The sequence below is a fragment of the Equus caballus genome, chromosome 19 (genome assembly GCF_041296265.1).
Source record: "Equus caballus isolate H_3958 breed thoroughbred chromosome 19, TB-T2T, whole genome shotgun sequence".
NCBI lineage: Eukaryota > Metazoa > Chordata > Mammalia > Perissodactyla > Equidae > Equus > Equus caballus.
This window is the reverse complement of record NC_091702.1, coordinates 66,049,095-66,067,119: the sequence shown is the minus strand read 5'-3', so window position 1 is coordinate 66,067,119 and position 18,025 is coordinate 66,049,095. Positions and strand designations below refer to the sequence as shown.

At 36.8% G+C, this 18,025-nt stretch overlaps 2 long non-coding RNA genes across 7 annotated transcripts in view; one reads left to right on the top strand and one right to left on the bottom strand.

Annotated features, from left to right (window-relative positions):
- The window catches only part of LOC106781985 (uncharacterized), a 327,364-nt gene that overhangs the window by 33,612 nt on the left and 275,727 nt on the right, over positions 1–18,025 (bottom strand). For all 6 annotated transcript variants that reach the window (XR_011429326.1, XR_011429323.1, XR_011429324.1 and 3 more), the window contains 2 exons: positions 17,421–17,588; positions 8,785–9,027 (listed from right to left, as the gene is read on the bottom strand). This is a non-coding gene — a long non-coding RNA (uncharacterized lncRNA). The remainder of the gene's footprint in view (positions 1–8,784; positions 9,028–17,420; positions 17,589–18,025) is intronic.
- Positions 1–18,025, top strand: part of LOC138919289 (uncharacterized) — a 62,615-nt gene that overhangs the window by 33,899 nt on the left and 10,691 nt on the right. The gene's annotated exons all lie outside the window — the stretch shown is intronic.

Here is an 18,025-nt window from a genome sequence, read left to right as displayed (position 1 = left end):
TTGGCCTAGGCACTGCTTTCTAGGCATAGCCCACAAGCTGTCCCCCAGGGCATGATAAGTATAGCTCTAACGCCAGAGCGAGTATCTACTTCCATACCAGTCTGGTCCTTGGACAGGCAGTCCTTATAAAATGGGAAGGCTCCACTTTGGCCACCTGACCAGCAGGGTTACTTAATAATGCTCTGTTTAATAATAGCAAGTCTCCCCGATTTAGTACTCAGAGAGCAGGAAGATCAAAGCCAACTTCAGCAGAACAGATGCCTAAGTTCTTCCTACAAACTTCCAGCAGGACTGCTGTGTGAGTGGTGCCGGCTGAGGTTGTGCAATAGTAACCTTCCTTTCTCATTTGTTTTGTATATTATGTGCAGTAAATGCTTAGTACATGTCTATGGCATGAATGAACGCGTCAGTCAAAGACTAATATCTAGTCTGATTTGCCCATTCAGGGTAAAAAGAAAATGAAGTTATAAAGAATAGTTATATTCTGAAATCTAACCAAAAATTCAGCAAGAGAGGAAAAGGACAGAAATTTGGTCGAAACTAGAACCAAGACAGGACCAGAAAGAAATTAAAAAAGGAAAGAGGTTTCGGTGAGAAGGCAACAAGGGAAAAATGAGTTGATTCTCATTCTGGCAGGAGAGAGTAAAAGCTGGAACTGATGTCTAATCTGATGGACATTGTGTGATGACCCATGCCCCAGCTGGGCTTACTCCATCTCCTCAGGCTGCTGTGACTGCCCCAAGATTCTTGAAATTTGACCTTCTGGATTGAAAATCAGTCTAGATAGTTTATTCTCAGTCTTTCCAGAGGAAACTCAGACGGTAACTCTATCAGTGTGTCAAAATAAGTACATTGCTAATGATGCCATAATCCAAGTCATTAGTGTTTGACCTCCACTAAATTATTTTATTTGTTATATCATTAATTAGTCAATTAAATACTTCAAATAATTTTTGCCTGAACTGCCTTCTTTTTCCACCACATAGAATTACCAGAGTTAGCAAATAAAATTGAAGGATGCCCAGTTAAATTTGAATTTCAGATAAACAACAAGTAATTTTTTAGCATAAATATGTTTCATGCAGTATCTGGGTCATAGTTATATTAAAATTCAAATTTAACTGGGCATCCTGTATCTTATCTAGCAATGCTACTACCATAAGCTATCTCTACCTTGGTTTGCATGAGAACATTCTACATATATATTTTTATCACATACAAGAACATTGACTCTGATTTGAATGTTGGAGGAATTCCCCCTCTGAAGATCTTCAGGCGTGACAGATAATCAAATCTGTCGGAAAAAATTTCATTAAATCCTTTCTTTAGGTAGCAGAATGGCCTATGTGGCTTTTGGAATCCATTCAACCTCATATCTTTGAGTCCCTAAATCACATGATGATTAAATAAGTTGACCAAATAAATAAGAAGATCAAATAAACTTGATGCAGTTTCCTGAAGGCAGGGATGTTGTATGTCCTCACAGTGCCTGACGTACTTCCTAACAGAGGTGCTGACCAGAGTAGGCATTTAGTAAATGTATATTGGATGAACAAATTTTGAAAATCCCTGAAATCTGTTTATGCCAGAAATGCTAAAATAAAATGATAAAATATGGGAAAAACAAGAGCAGAAGGTTGTTTTCAACGATGGCCCCAGAGGCATGAGCCCCACAGACCCTTCATAGCTACGTTTCTACCTTCACGGCTAAAGCTGCACCCCAAGGGAACACATGTGGCTTTCTAGAAGACCTGACTTTCCGGAGGGGCTGAGCCAAACAGTAGGGTGTCTTCACCAAGTGCTATGTGGAGGCTCCCAAAAGACAATATTTTGACTCCTAAACCTAAATCCTTTTATGGCCCCTCACAGCCACCTGGATATTTTCTTAATCCACAGTGTGAGGATTTTTGAGCACTTAGAGATTTAAATTGGGGTTTGCAAAGTAGACTCTGTTTATGACTAAGCAGAGCCATTTGACCTCAAAAGATATGAGCGATCAAGAAAGACACTAAAAGTAATTAATTTATATTTAATTCGGCCTTCAGTCAGCTAACGGGGAAAATTCAAGTTTTTCTAGATTTGCCTTTTTAAAAGGATCTCCAAGGGGGAAAGAATCTTAATAGTCCAACAATGCTTCTGTTTGCAACCTCCTCTCAAGAGAAATAAAAACTAGGGAGAGAGGAAGTGCAGGAATTCTCTCCCGTGGGCTTTAGGTTGTGATTCCTGTTTCAAAGAGAAGACCACTTTTTACTTGTTACCCAAGAAAGGGGTCTGCTTAGCTTGAAATTAGGTGGCAGATTTCTACCAGGAATTATTCCCCCTCTCTCTTTTTCTCATGCATGTGTGAAAGAAAGTAATTTAGCACGTGTCCATGATAAGGCACATGTCCCCTAATCTACCTTTTGAACACCAGCATGACCTGAGACGTTTAACAAACACTGAGCAGGCAAAAAAATGATAATGAGGACTCTAAAGTAGTCAAATTCATAAAAACAGAAAGCAAAACGGTGGTTTCCAGCGACGGGGAGGGGGGAAAGGAGGACTTGTTGTTTAACGGGTCTAGAGTTTCCGTTTTGCAAGATGAAAAAGTTCTGGAGATCCGTTACACAACAATGTGAATATGCTCAACACTGCTGACCTGCACACTCAAAACTGCTTAAGACGACAATTTTTTTTTTTTTAAAGATTGGCCCTGAGCTAACATCTGTTGCCAATCTTCCTCTTTTTATTTTTCACTCCAAAGCTCCCCAGTACATAGTTGTATATTTTAGTTGAGAGTGCCTCTGATCGTGACATGTGGGACGCCATCTCAACATGGCCTGATGACCAGTGCCACGTCAGCGCCCAGGATCCGAACCAGCAAAACCCTGGGCCGCCAAAGCAGAGTACGCGAACTCAGCCACTGGGCCGGACCCCTACAGATTCTTAATTCAAAAAAATGCTTAAAGAGACTTTTTAGCAAGGAGAAAAGTCAACTTACAGGGAAGAAAAGAGACAGCAAAACCAAATGTTGACATGGGTTCTAATAAATGTGTTGATAAATAAAATTGTTTTCAAAATATCTAAGTAACTTTGCCCTAAGTTTTAAAAAGACAAAACTTAAATGCTTTAAAAAATAAAAATATTGCAGGATTTTAATGGCTACTTAAAGTGAATTAAGGCCCATGTGTTGTGGAGGAAAGTAAAATAGTCAACTTTGTTAGAAAAAATGGTGGCTAAAAACATATGTTAAAATAGCGAAGGTAACAACTAAAAAGAAAGAAATACTGTGTATGATTTCCAAACCAGCAGAGGGAAAAAATGACACAGAATGGTTAATAAAAAGGAAAAACAAAACCAGTCAAATGTTAACCCAAAGGACACGGGTGTAGCAAGATTAATATCATACAAAATAGATTTAAATGAAAAAGCACTGATGGAGACGCAGGTCAACCACACTGGAAGGAATAATACCATAACTCATCAGAGCGTGCATCGGCTTACGTGTATCTGATCACACAGTCTTCAGATATATAAAGCAAAAGCTGGCAGCAGTGTGCAGTGTCAGAGTGAAGCAAGCAGAAGGTGGAGTCAGACTGGCTAGGTTAAATCTGGCTCTACCAGTTACTAGCTTTCTGAACTTTTAACTTGTAATTCCTTTGTCCCTCAATTCCTTCATCTGCAAACTGGGGACGTGATGCACTCACCTAATGCAGTTGTTGTAGAGATAAGATAAATTACTGTATGTGCAGGACACATAACAGTGCCCAACACGTAATAAAATATAGGCACTAATTTTCAGTAATTGAGAGAATTATAAGAACTGACTCCTAATAATAATCTGAAAATTGATAATCAGACAACATATAATAATGTATAGAGAATTTCAGAGAAGAATTTTTCCCTAACAGAGAATATATATTAAACTCTACCTCCAACAAAGAATGAATATGTATTTTTGAAGTTATTGGAACATAATAAATAATCACATACTAGGCCACATGTAATGTCTCAACTATTTTCAAATAATTTACATTACAAAAAGAACGTCTTCTTAATGCAAAGCATTAATTATTTAATCAAAAATAAAATAGTTATTTTAGGAAAGTTAAAATATTCTCATATGAAAAGTATGAGTAAAAAATATACTATAGGAATTAGAGAATATTAATAACTGAATAAAAATAAAAGTATTACATATCAAAACCTGTGATGTGCTTATACAGTAGTAATTAGAGAGAAACTTACAGACATAAACGCGTTTATTAAAAATAGTGATCAAAATTAAGACAATGGTTTAACTGAGTGAACAGGAAAATAACATTAGAATAAAGCAAATAAAAGGAGAAGCAAAGAAAAAGTAAAGATAGCAATAGAAAATAATAAAGAAAATCAATAAAACAAAGACTATTTCTTTCAAAGAAAGAAAGTAGACTGAGTCTGAATAAAAAAGAGAAAGAGTATCAAAAATAATAATGGAAAAAGGGACTAGCAATGGTAAAAAGAGAAGTCACCATATTTCCATGGTGTTCTCTTATATCATAAAAATGTTATGAAGAAATTTGTGCAATAAACTTGTAGATTGAGATGAAATTCACAAGTTTCCAGACAAATATAAGTTAGCAAAATTGCCTGAGGAGGAAATAATCATTAATTACATTTAATAGGCCATGAAATCTCACTCTACCAAACAGATACCAAAGCTTCTGGGAACAAATAATTCAAACCATATTCAAAGCTACAAGAATAGAAGATGAGGGGAAGGAACTCAACCACTTTTATGAGGCAAACGTATCCTTCTGTTCAAAGCAGACATGAACAGTAGAAGAAACAAAATCTTGCAGATAGATACAAAAAAATGTAACAAATTTTGACTAATTTTTGACAATTTTTATCAAAGGAGGAATAGAAGGAGAATCTCTGAGCCTTATCTGCAGTCAGTACCACACTTAAATGGGAAACTTCAGAAGCACTTCAAGCCAACTCAGGGACAATAGGAGGACACCGCTATGACTGCCTCCCAAGCACGCCCTGGAGATTCAAGGCGGACGATAAGATACATAAAAATCTAAGAGGAACAAGAAGCACAAAAACTAGCAAGATTTTCTTTACTGAGAATACGCTGGTTATAAAATCCAAGAAATTTACAGACAAACAATTGGGACTAATGAGAATATTCAGCAAGTTTGCTAGATCCGAGATCAATGTATAAAAATCAATAGCACCCCTACATATGAATAATCATCAATTAGTAATCAGTTAGGGAAAACCATGGCAGCAAAAACAGTAAAGTAACTAGCAGTAAATCTAGCAGAAGCTGTATAGCAAACTTTTGTTGGAGAAAACTATACATTTGAATATTATTTTTAAAGCACTGAATACATGAGTAATTATGCTATGATAACAGATGGAAGACCTAATAACCAAAAGAATTAGCTAATGCTAACTCATTCTACATTTTTAATCTAATTTCAACAGTAATCCCAGAAAGAATGTCTACGTTTAGTCGAACTTATCCTAAAATTCATTTGAATGAATAAAAATCCAAGATTAGAGGCTGGCCCCGTGGCCGAGTGGTTAAGTTCGTGCACCCGCTGCAGGCGGCCCAGTGTTTCTTCGGTTCAAATCCCGGGCGCGGACATGGCACTGCTCATCAAACCATGCTGAGGCGGCGTCCCACATGCCACAACTAGAAGGACCCACAACGAAGAATATACAACTATGCACCGGGGGGCTTTAAGGAGAAAAAGGAAAAAAAAATCCAAGATTAAGTAATAAATTTAAAAGAAAAATAGGAAGAAAAGAGGATATCAAGATATATTTAATGCTGGAGTAATTAAAATAGTGTAGAGCAGGAACTGAAATAAACTAATAGACAAAGGGTCAGAAAGGAGAGTCCAGAAACAGATTCATTTGTGTACTGAATGTGAGAGAGAAGTGGAATTACAAATCAGAAAGAAAAGAACGAATTCTTCATAAATAGTATTAGAACAACTGGGTATCCAAATAAAAAACAATTAATTCCAAATACTTGAAAGCCCTAAAGAGCAAAACTTTAAAACTTATCTTCTAAAAGAAAATACAGAATATGTTTACGGTCTTGAGGTTGGGAAGGAGGTATTAGGGACGACCTAAAATGCAAAACACTAAGCAAAAACCATGACACACACGTCTGCATAACAATTAAAACTTTCTGTGTAATAAAATACCACGAACAAAGTAAAGGAAGCCACAGAATGAGAATTTATAATTGCACGGGCTTTCAAGAATAGATTTTGTATTCAGAATATATAAATGATTACAAATAAATAAGCATAACAACCCAATATGAATAAAGGGTAATATAAGTGAGCAAGATATTCAAGGAAAGAGATGTTCAAATGGCCAAGAACATAGAAAATAATTAGAGAAGTGAAAGTTAAAACCATGTGTGAATTGAAACTATAAACCTTTTCAAACCCTGCAGACAAAATTAAAATTCTGGCGATGTTAGAACATCTTACAAAGGTTAAGGGGTCGCAGAGGCTCTCATACACTGAGAGGGGCTTACAAAGGTTAAGGGGTCACAGGGGCTCTCATACACTGATAGTGAGCATAGAACTTGGGATAGCCGCTTCAGAGGGAAATTTAGCAATAGTTAGTGAAGTTTAATATGCTATATTAGTTTTCTATTGCTGTCTTAACAAATTACTACAAACTTCACGGCAAACTTGTTAGCTCATAGTCCTGGAGGTCAGCAGTCTGTCATGGGTCTCACTGGGCTAACATCAAGGTGTCTGTCCACAGGGCTGTGTTCCTTCGTGGAAGCTGTAGGAGAAAATTCATTTTTCCTGCCTTCTTCCAGCTTTAGGAGCCATATATTCCTTGGCTCATGACCCCCTTCCTCCATCTTCAAAACCAGCAACAGCTGTGGTTTCTTTTCAGGTGGTGTCCACTGACCCTCTATTCTGCCTCTTCTGAGATCAAGGACTCATGTGATTCAGTTGGGTCCACCTGCGTTACCCAGGGTACCCTTCCCTTCTGAAGACACTTAACCTTCATCCCACTTTTTGTTGTTGCTTTTTGGGGTTTTTTTGCTGAGGAAGATTCGCCCTAAGCTAACATCCACTGCTCTTTTTTGTACGTGAGCTGCTGCCACAGCATGGCCACAGACAGATGAGTGGTGTAGGTCTGAGCCCAGGAGCTGAACGTGGGCCAGCGAAGCAGAGAGTGCCAAACTTCACTACCAGGCCACTGGGGCTGGCCCAACCTTAATCTCATTTGTAAGGTCCCTTTTGCCATGTAAGGTAACATATTCATAGGTTCCAGGGACACCTTTTGGGGAGACATTTTTCCACCTGACACATGTGCATGTACTCCTTCAACTAACAATTCTACTTCTGAGGCCTAAAAACACTATTGAAAATGTGCTGAAAGAAATATTCACAAACATATTCACTGGAACATTGTGTACATTATGAAAGATTTTAAAAATTGTGTCTATCAATAGAAGAATAGATAAATAATATTGGTGCATCCATACAACGGAATATTTCATAAGGTTAAAATAAACCTTAAAAACATAACGTTGGATGAAATAAAGATACAGAATTATATATTTGTGAATGTGTGTGTGTGTGAATAGATAGAGAATATAACAACTTGAATTAGCATAATAAACTCAAGATTTGGTTTAGTGGTTATCTCTGGGAAGTGTGAGGAAGAGAAAGATGCACAAGCAAAGTATAATGTTGACCTCTGTTAAGCTAGGTAGCTGCGTGTGTTTCCCGTAAAATAATCTCTAGACTTCTTTCATGCTTGAAATCTTTTACAACAAGAATTGGTAGGCTTTGGTGTAAGGGTCCTGAACTGAATGAAGGCATCCCACCGCGGAAGCAGAGGCTAAGAAGGGGAAATCACAGAATAAACCTAGATTAGCTGGTATTGTTAAAAAAACCCTCTAGATTGAAAATCAAGAGACTTGGACTTTAATCTCGGCTCTATCACTCTCTAGCTCTGTGACTGAGCAAATTACTCAACACAACCAGATCTCAATTCCCCCGTCTCAAAAGGGAGGACACTGAATCAAAACACTCTAGGTCTGTTTTCACCATAAGATAGTCTATCTGATGGCATTTATGGACAGTACGATATTTTAGTCACTAAATTGTGGATGGTTTGACAAAGTTCATCTTCTTGTGGACACACGTCTTCTTGCAGACACACACGCCCTCCCTTATCCCTGATTTGGGCCGAAAACCACTCCCTGGCAGTCTTTTTGGACTAAAAGATGGCTGCACAGCTGGGATGGGAGAAAGCAGCTATTAAAACCAATGTGGGATAAAATTTTAAGGTAGGATTGAATGTGGAGCCCTGTTCTTTGTCACCCTCACAGAACCAAGCTGTTTCTCATCCATGTGATCTCCTTGGGGAACATGCTCAGTGGTGAGCTGTTACAGCACATCTCCAGAACATTTATTCCCCCCAAAGAAACCTATTGAATGCCATAGGATTGTGGTAACCGCCTGTTCCAATTTAGGAGCAGACAGTGTTAGACTATGGGGTAAATATTTCCTGGCAAAAAAAATACAGCCATACAAATGCCAGAGTTGATGAGTGATCTCCTTGCCTATGCCAAAACGGCCCCCGGACTGTAGAAAGAATTCCCTGCACAGATGCTCGGCCACCTCACAAATGCTTCTTTTGTCCTATGTGCAAAATCAACTCTAAGGACCACCCAGATTTTATACCTTGATTCATTTCTTTGGACACTACTTGGCATGTCTTTGCAAGCAATGTCGTCTTCAATAAGAACAAACCACTTACTTTTGATGACATGAATTCTTGAGTAGGACTCTGATGAGGACACACATTGTCTAAGGCAGCAGGCGGGGCTCGCTGGCCCTCTTCTGAGCAGCCCTACTTTCATGTTCCAGTTACTCAACTTCAAGCTCAGCCAATAATTATCTCAAGCCAAGTTCTTCAGGACAAAAAGCATTCAGAACTGTTGCTTGCTTCAGTCCAATAGGAGTTTAGCTGGATATTGGAACTGTCAAGTAATTTTAATACCTAAAAGAAGAACATATTAGATTCTTTTCTCATTCTCTGTAGGGCTTAAGCCACATTCTTATAAGCCATCCCTATGTGGAATTTTTATATTTTAATTTCAATTCTCTGTTGATTTTCTTGCTTCTGTACATATGACGATAATTCAGAATATAGTTTGCAATCATACATGTAGTCCTAAAGACTTATGGAAGTGACTCCTTCATGTATGTATCACAATTCTCTAATTCAGGAGAGAGTATTCCAGATGTTGAAAAAACCTTCCCAATTTCCTGTCATTGCATTCTACCTATCGCCTAGTCATTTCCCCATATTCTTTGAGACTTTGACTCCAGGCTCATGGTTTTCTTCTCCAACCCATTGAAGGTTCTTTTGGACAAGTTACTCAAACCCTGGATATCTCGAATCCATAGCATTCTCCACCTCTTACGTCCTGGAAGATGTCACCATGCAAATTGCTCTAACTCTAAAAGTCACTAATTCAAGTTACTCATTCTCATCACAACCTCCAATCTTTTTAGTTTACTTGTACATGTATGTTACGCTACTCTTTTGGTCTCTCCAGTTCAGCGACTCTTCCATTTTTATCTTCTTACCATCTTTTTCTCTCCCTTCAGGTCAGAGTGCATGATCTAGAATTTCGGTAATTATCCTGATAGAATCATTGAACTTTTGACCTCTTTTTCTCTGAAAACTCTAATCCTGTGTCTGCTTTAGAAGATAGGTCCCACTATAAATTTAGAATCACAAACCTTATCTTCTCTGGTCAACTTGCCTTCCTACTTTCTCCAAAGATTATTTCAAATTTTTTTTCTATCCTCAAACTGCAACTTCTCTCTCAACCTTATACCATAGTGATTTATTTTTAGCTGGTTTACTTCACAGAGCAAAACAAAATCCACCTGAAAAGGACCAGCTAAATTCCTGACCATCCAACCCACAAGCCTACCTGCATCTGCACACATCTTCTCATCCTTCCAACTGTGCTGCTAGAGGAGGTGACCTCTGACCTAACGTGGTTCTGTCATCTGGGCTCTGGGCTCCCATGCCCTCCTCTTTACTCTGGAACATTCACATCCTCTACTTACCCCTCAATCATCAATCTTCCACTTCACATGAGATCTTTCCCATCATCATTGCCTAGGCTTCCAACCATTCTCATCATTCTTCATTTCAGTAAGTTTGAAAGTCTGTTTTTATTTGTTACTTGAATTTCCTTTTCTGTGAACCTTCTAGTCACATATTTTACCCACTGTCTATGGAACTGTCTTTTCCTTATTGATTTATAGGGTTCATTTATAAATTCCAGATAGTATAAATCCTTTGTCAGCTAAAAATTATAATAAGTGTTCTTCCTTTGTAGCTTGACTTTTAGATTTGTTTATGGGGTCTTTTGTCATACTAGAGTTTTCATTTTACTGCAATCAAATTTAACAGGCTTTTCTTTTATGGTTTATGTTTTTTGTGTCTTTTAAAACAAATTCTTTGTTTTCTGATATAATGAAATTATATTTCAAAATTTTCTTCTAGAAAATTCAAAGTGTTACTTTTTACATTAGGTCTTTAATTCACGTAGATTTTTTTTTAACAAACAGTATAAACTAAGAATTTAGTTTTATTCTTTTCTGAGAGTTAATTATCCAAGCAACATTTATTCAATTGCCCAATTTCCATCCAATGATTCTAAAAAGAAACTTAGTCATCTACCAGATCTCAATATTTATGTGTGTACTTCTGCACTTCATTTTTTGCCCATTCATGCATCAAAATCACACTGCTTTTATTACTATTATACTCTTATAGCCTTTTTATATATCTTGGTATCTGGTAGCATGAGTTCTTCCACCATATCCTTCTCAAAACTGTTTTGACTCTTGTTGGCTGGTTGCACTTCTATTTGAATTTTAGTTGTCAGTTTGTCAAGTCAAAGAAATTTTATTAGTTTTTTTTTTAGAATTGCACTAAATTTATAGATTAATTTTGGATGAAGTTAACACCTTTATGATATTGTTGGTTCCCAGTGATAAACATTATTTACTGTATTTATTTGTTTTGGTCTTCTTTTATGTATTTCAAGAATATATATTATAGTTTTATCAGTAAAGTTATTGTATGTCTTTTTTAATATGATGTTTTATTTTATACTCATTCACTTTAAATTGTTTTTGTTGATAAATAGGAATGTGTCCTATATCTCCCTAAATTCTCTTAATAGTGCTAATAGTTTGGTTGTATATTTGCTTAGTCCATATGTATGATAAGATCATCTGGGAACAATGACCATTTTGGTATTCCTTTTTTGTTCATATACTTCTTTTATCTTCCTTGCCTTGGCTCAAATATTCAAAAATATGTTAAATAGAAGCAATAATAAAGAGAACCCTTATTTCTGACTAATGATGTTTGTTGTAGAGCTTTATCAATTATATCAGGTTCAGGAAGTTTCTTTCTCTTCTTAGTTTGCTGGAGTTTTTCACTAGAAATGGATTCTGAATTTTATTGAATGTTTCATTTTGCATCTGTTGAGACGGTATTATGGTTTTTGTCTTTTATTTGATAATGCAGTAAATTAAAGTAATACATTTTCTGATGTTAAATCATTCCTGAACTTGTAGGATAAACTCAACATATAAGAATCATTTTAATACATTGCTTAATTGGATTTAGTAATGTTTGTTTTGTATATTTGACATTAAAAAACATTTTACATTTCCACATTTTACACTCGGTTTCTCCACATGCTTGCCAGCATTTGGTATTAGCAATTCTCCTGATTTTAGCCATTACAGTGGTACAAAGTGGGATTCCATTGTAGCTTTGGTTAGCGTTTCACTGACTAGTAATGATATTGAGCAGTTTTCATGTACTTATTGCCCACTCATGTATTTCCTGTCTGAAGGGCCGGTTCAAGACTCTTGTCCATTTTCTGGTGGTGTTTGTCTTTGTATTGAAGATTTGGGGGAGTCTCTATACATTCTGCATGTGAGTTCTTTGTCAGGTCTATGTACTCCTCCAGAAGCAACAGATTTTTACTGGAAGCAGGAATGTTTTCTGCCCTTTGCACAGGCGTAGATGGGTTTAACTTCTACCTCCTCCTCCCAGGAGCAGACATTTCTCTCTGGGTCCTATGGGAAGGAGTATTTCTTGCCCGTTCTCCAGTATCTTAAGATTTTGGTTTCATATGAGAGAAGGATTCAGACACGTATAGGGTTTCATGCCTACTTCCCAGGGTTAGTCATGGGAGTGTCCTCACTGCATGTGTGCATCACCAAGCGAGGCTCTCTCCAGGTGCTTGCCCTGCTCCAAATCGTCTTTAATGGGCACCTTGTGGAGGCCCATTAAAAAAAGCATTGTAAGTGAGTATGAACTGTCTGAATTGCCCTTATGTTTGTATTTCCTGGTTATTCTAAATTGATATGTTAGGCTACACTTTAATAAAATTTGTTAAAATTTGAGCTGATTTCTTCTTACCTGCTTTTAACGTAGCGTCCTTTTCCTCGTAACCTCTTCCAAAGTTGAAGGAGTTTGTGTGTCTCATCTATCTTTGGACGGACTTGTTACTATTTAGAACTCAGTTCACATAGTTACCTTGAAATCTCAGCTCTATGAAGAGTTTTTAAAAAGTTATGATTTTGTAGATTGTCTGATATTTTCTCATTGTTAGGGTGGGAGCAAGTCCCCATGGCTTTCTACGTCTTAAGCATAATTGAAGCCCCTTCTGAGATTTTGATTGGCATTGCATTAAATCTACATTTCAATCTTGGGGAAAATGGACATCTTAATAATATTGCATATTCCAATCCATGAATATGGTACATCTTTAAATTTATTTAAGTTACTGTTAATTTCTCTCTGCAATGTTCTATAATTTTTAGAATGGAGGTCTTACATCTCTTTTTCATAGATTTTTCCTAAGCTATTTTTGTTCTTACAAGCTATGTTAGATGGCTCGTTTTTTAAAGTTTGATTTTCAAATTGTTCATTGCTGGTATATAAAAATATAAATGATTTTCTTATATTATCATTAATTTGTGAACTTCCTAGAACCACTTATTCTAATTTTTTTTGGAGATTCTTAAGATTTTCAATGTAAAAATGATGTTATTTACAGTAAAGATAATTGTACTTCTGCTTTTTTGTTCGTAAAGTCTTTCCTTCCCTTTTTTCATGTTTTATTGCAGTAGCTTTGATTGCCAGTACAGTGCTGAATAGGCATGGCAAGAGTGGACATCTTTACATTATTAACAATTGTAGGTGAAAAGTGTGCCTATTTTGTGGCTGGCTGGGTGGCATAGTGGTTAAGCTCACGTGCTCTGCTTCAGCAGCCCAGGGTTCATAAGTTTGGATCTCAAGCACGGACCTAGCACCGCTCGTCAAGCCTTGCTGTTGTGGCATCCCAATAAAATAGAGGAAGATGGGCACAGATGTTAGCTCAGTGACAATCTTCCTCAAGCAAAAAGAGGAAGACTGGCAGCCGATGTTAGCTCAGTCTTACACACACACACATACACACACACACACACACACAAAAGTGGATATATTTCATCATTAGGTATATAGTTAGCTGCAGATTTTTTTCATCAATGACTCACCAATTTAGGAAGCTCTATTCTATCCCTAAATGTTATAAATTTTTACGTGAATAAGTATTGTATTTTGTCAAATGCTTTTTCTGCATCCATTTAGATGATCATATGATTTTGTTCTTTACTCTGTTAATATGATTTATTTTTTAACGTTAAACTAACCTTTTATCTCTGGAATAAAACCTCAGTTGTTCATGACGTTTTAGCTTTAATTTGCGAATATTTTGTTCAGGACTCTTGTGTCTATGTTCATAAAAGAAGTTGGTTTATAGTTTTCTTTTCTTGTAACATCTTTGTCAGGTTTTGGAATCAGGATTATGCTGGCCCCATAAAACCAGTTGTGAAGTATTCTGTTATTCTCTATTTTCTGAAAGTGTATTCTAAGATTGGTATTACGTCTTTCTTAAATGTATAATCAAACTTATTAGTGAAACCATCTGGATCTGGAATTTTCTTTATGGAAATTTTTTATTACGAATTCAAATTCTTTAACAGTTGTAAATCTATTCAGATTTGCCATTTATTCTTGAGTCATTTTTGGTTTTCAAGGAATTTGTCTATCTCATCTAAGTTGTCATATTTCTTAGCATAACATTTTCCTCATTATCCCTTTCTTATCGTTTTTAATTTCCATAAAAATCTGTAGCAATGAACTCTCTTGGAAAATCATTATTTGCCCTGTCGCCTGGCCTTGAGCCCTCACAGGCTGCTGCAGTGCATTGGGTGCAGGTGCAGAGGGTCAGAGAAAGAGAGACAGACAGACACAAGAGACAGAGAAGGAGAGAGAGTTAGTTCTCTGACTCTCCTTCCTGGCCCCAATCTTTGGTGCATTTGGTCAAGAGAAAGCTTGGTGCGTGGGTGCAGGGTCTCTCTATGGCTGGGGGTCCTCAGGATTCCAGACCACAAGTGGCTATTAGAAATTTGATAATAGCCTGGAATGTCCTTATGATGGATTCCTTCTCCTCTTTCATGGATGAAAGCAGCTATAGATTTCTCCATTTAGATTTATTTGCATTCTCAGCTCTCTGATGGGTTTTAAAACTATGATTTTGTAGCTTAATCAGTTTGCTTCGTTATTAACTAAGTTTTGTTTTTAAATAAATATGGCAAAGAATTTCCTTTACTCAAAAAGGATTTAAAAGGACAAATTTGTTCTCAACCAGAATGTACGCTATATGAAGGAAAAAGTTTATTTTGGGGGGAAAAAGTTGTATTATACAATGTAAACAATATACTCTTGTTTCCTTTTTGTCTACCCTATCTATTTGAAATTTTAGAAAACATTAGAATCATCTTTTCTTTAGAAGTTAGTCTTTGCTGACTTTGATTTGAAGTGATTGCAGGGAGCGAAATTTCAAAAATCTTCACAATTTCCTTCCAGTCTCAATAACTCAAAGCTATAATTTCTTGATTCCTAGTTTTGATGTTTAAGTCAACTTTCTTGCTTTGTTAGTTAATATTAACAAGACTTTTTATTAGAAGTTTGTTTTGGTCATGACTTCTTCTTGCAAAACCATTTTTCATAATGAAGGAATATAATGAATTTGGTTTTCAAAGTGCATGGAAAAAATGTGGATCAGCCACAAAGTCATGGAAGGACAAAGGAGTTTTAGGGTCTTCTTAAAAATATGTTTTTAAAAATTCCAAGATTATTTCTACTTCTTTTTGTTTTGCTTCTTGATGAGATTGTTTCATTCTTCCTAACATGCAGACATTGCCTCCTCCTCTTACATAACAGGAACTTTTGTTGAATGATCAGTTCATGGCATCGATGCAAGGAATTCTTACTGTGTTGAATCCAACAGGACATGTAATATGTGGGTTGTACTAAAGGCATGTTCTGATATTGCACTGGAGTCATAGACTACGAATTTGAAATCACAAGTATCTTCACCATGAAGAATTCTTCAACTGGTAGCAGATTTGGTATAGCATCATCAAATCCTAATAAATCAAAATAATTCTCAGCTACTATTGACTATCTTTCTCTTTTGCCAAATCTTAAGACAAAAGAAGAAATTGGCACTAGTCACCTAAAAGAATATTGGTTTCTTCAAGAGTTTCTGCTAATTTGTTGCTTATATTCAGCATCAGTAATGGTAGAATATCTGGTACACCAGCCATTGTCACTCTCTGCCCCAAACCTTGTCTAGTCTGTGACCTCATCCACTGAATTCACAATTATAACTTCCGAGCACAGACTCCCTTTGTTTTCTCTGTACTTCAGTGCGGTCCCACTCCAGGAGAGAGCAGAGACCAGAAACGGGACTAATCCTGATTCCAATCCCAGTTTTGATCTTTGTCCCAGTCCTGGCCTCGGCTTTTGATGGAAATTTAATGATTTCCCTTTGCTAGACAAATGACCTCTTAAAACTCAATCAGAAATTCATTTGGTTTAACGACCTACTCCTCAAGAGCAAAGGGACCTTGGTAAGCTGTCAGTCTTTTATACGTCAGTGTGGACTAGAGCTGTTTCCTTTCCACCCAACACCTAATTGAGATGAGTCACATGAATAAACAAAAAAAAAGTCTCTGTTTGAGAGAAAAAGAAGATCTGAGTAACAATTTCAGATCAGACATAAATTATTGGACCAAATAAGGGCCTTTGGTCTTGAGATGCTAGCCAGTAGGAAATGGTGCAGACAGAATGCTAAAATCTTGCCCCCCAAAAATTTGATCGGCTTAACAATTATGACTATATCAATCTCTGTTGAATAATTTTTTAACCTGCCATTCAGAATTAAGGGAAGCAAATCCCTTCCTGCACCCAAAGTCGATTCTTTGTAAAATCAGACTGAGAGGAAGATATACATTGAGAAGATGACAACCAGAGGACACCTGCTATTAAGTAATGGAGAGAACTTGAGATGGGGTCAGAAGAGTCTCCTACACTTCTCAGGTATAAAGCGGACTGGTTATTCATTGTTTTTTAGGAAAAAAGTTGAATCCACCATTGGAACACTGGATATAATATCAAAATATTCAATTCATCAGACATATATTGAGCACCCACTGTGAGCTAGGTATAACTCTGTTAGATCTAAAAGGAGAAAACTTTTAAAAGAGGAACATAATGTTTTCTTGTTTTTGTATCTTAAGTTCATATGAAAAATGGCTACAGATGAATGGCTAAGTCCTTATACATAAAAAAGCCCAACATGACTTGAGATGCCCTGACTTTGGAAAAATCATACTTTATACTGCTCAAACTTCAAGCAAAATCGTGTGTTATATGCCAAGGATTTACAAATGTAGAGACCTTTCTTTGATTTTATACCCAGAATCTGAGTTGATGAAAAAAACAGTTTCTTGCTCTGATTTTTATTTTTTTCTAATAATGCCAAAAAGGTCAAGTAAGTTTTCTTATACCAGCCAATGTCACATCTGCTCAAGATACATATGATACATATTAATTTTAAAAATTATAATGCATATTGCAATCACAGACACATAGAACAAAAGAATAGAAATCATTTTGAATTTATTTTTATTCCTATTCATATTCTTTTCCTCAAGAAGATCTTAACTTATTTTTTAGGAATGCTTGAGTTAAAAAATGTTTTCCTCAAGACTTTTGGCTTTGGCTCATATATGAAAAGAGCTTGGAAGTTGTCATTCCCATCCTTATAACAAGAAAAAAAATGAACAAGCTGAAAATCGATGGCTTTTCTTGGACCGACCAGAAACTGTGCCATAAGGCAAACCCCCACCCTGAAATCTGGGAAGACAAATGGTGGTGAAGAGTCACTGCCAAGGTCTGCTTAGCTGGTGCAGAAGCTACTGGAACCATAAACTGGTAGGAACACTTACGTGGTAATTTTGATGAATTGCTCGAGGCGGAGCATGGACCGGCACGAGAGTGAGAAACCTTGAGGGCTGGCGTCTTGGGTGAGGAGGAAGGACACAGGTTTGCAGGCTGTACCTCCAGGAGCCCCAGTGCGTTCTCATGATGAAGAGCCAAGAAAAATATCCTCAAAGCTTTGGCAGAAGTAGGGGAAGAGTGATCATTTTGTAATAGATCCAGAGAGTTTCCATAACAAAGGCTTATTTTCAGGGTAAAAAATTTTACCAGAATTTTACCCCATCTAGGTAAGATCACAGCCCCCACTCCAGCCCCCTTTAGCCTTACTATCTCACCTCCTTAGGGAGAAAGCTAAGAAAAGTTGTGAAGGTCACAGTCATCTCAGTGAAGGACAAAGACCCACTAGAAAGACTGAGATTTAATCACAGGATTAAAGAATACTTCCACTCTCACATGTTATCACCACACCAACAGGGCTCAGAATAATAACAGCAGATTACAGAGGAGATAGTTGCAAGACACAGACTCTGGGGAAGAGTACTGACAGAAGTTCAAAATCAACAGTTAGACCAAGAAAAAGCACATTTGAGAAATCTCAAGTCTCTGGCATAGC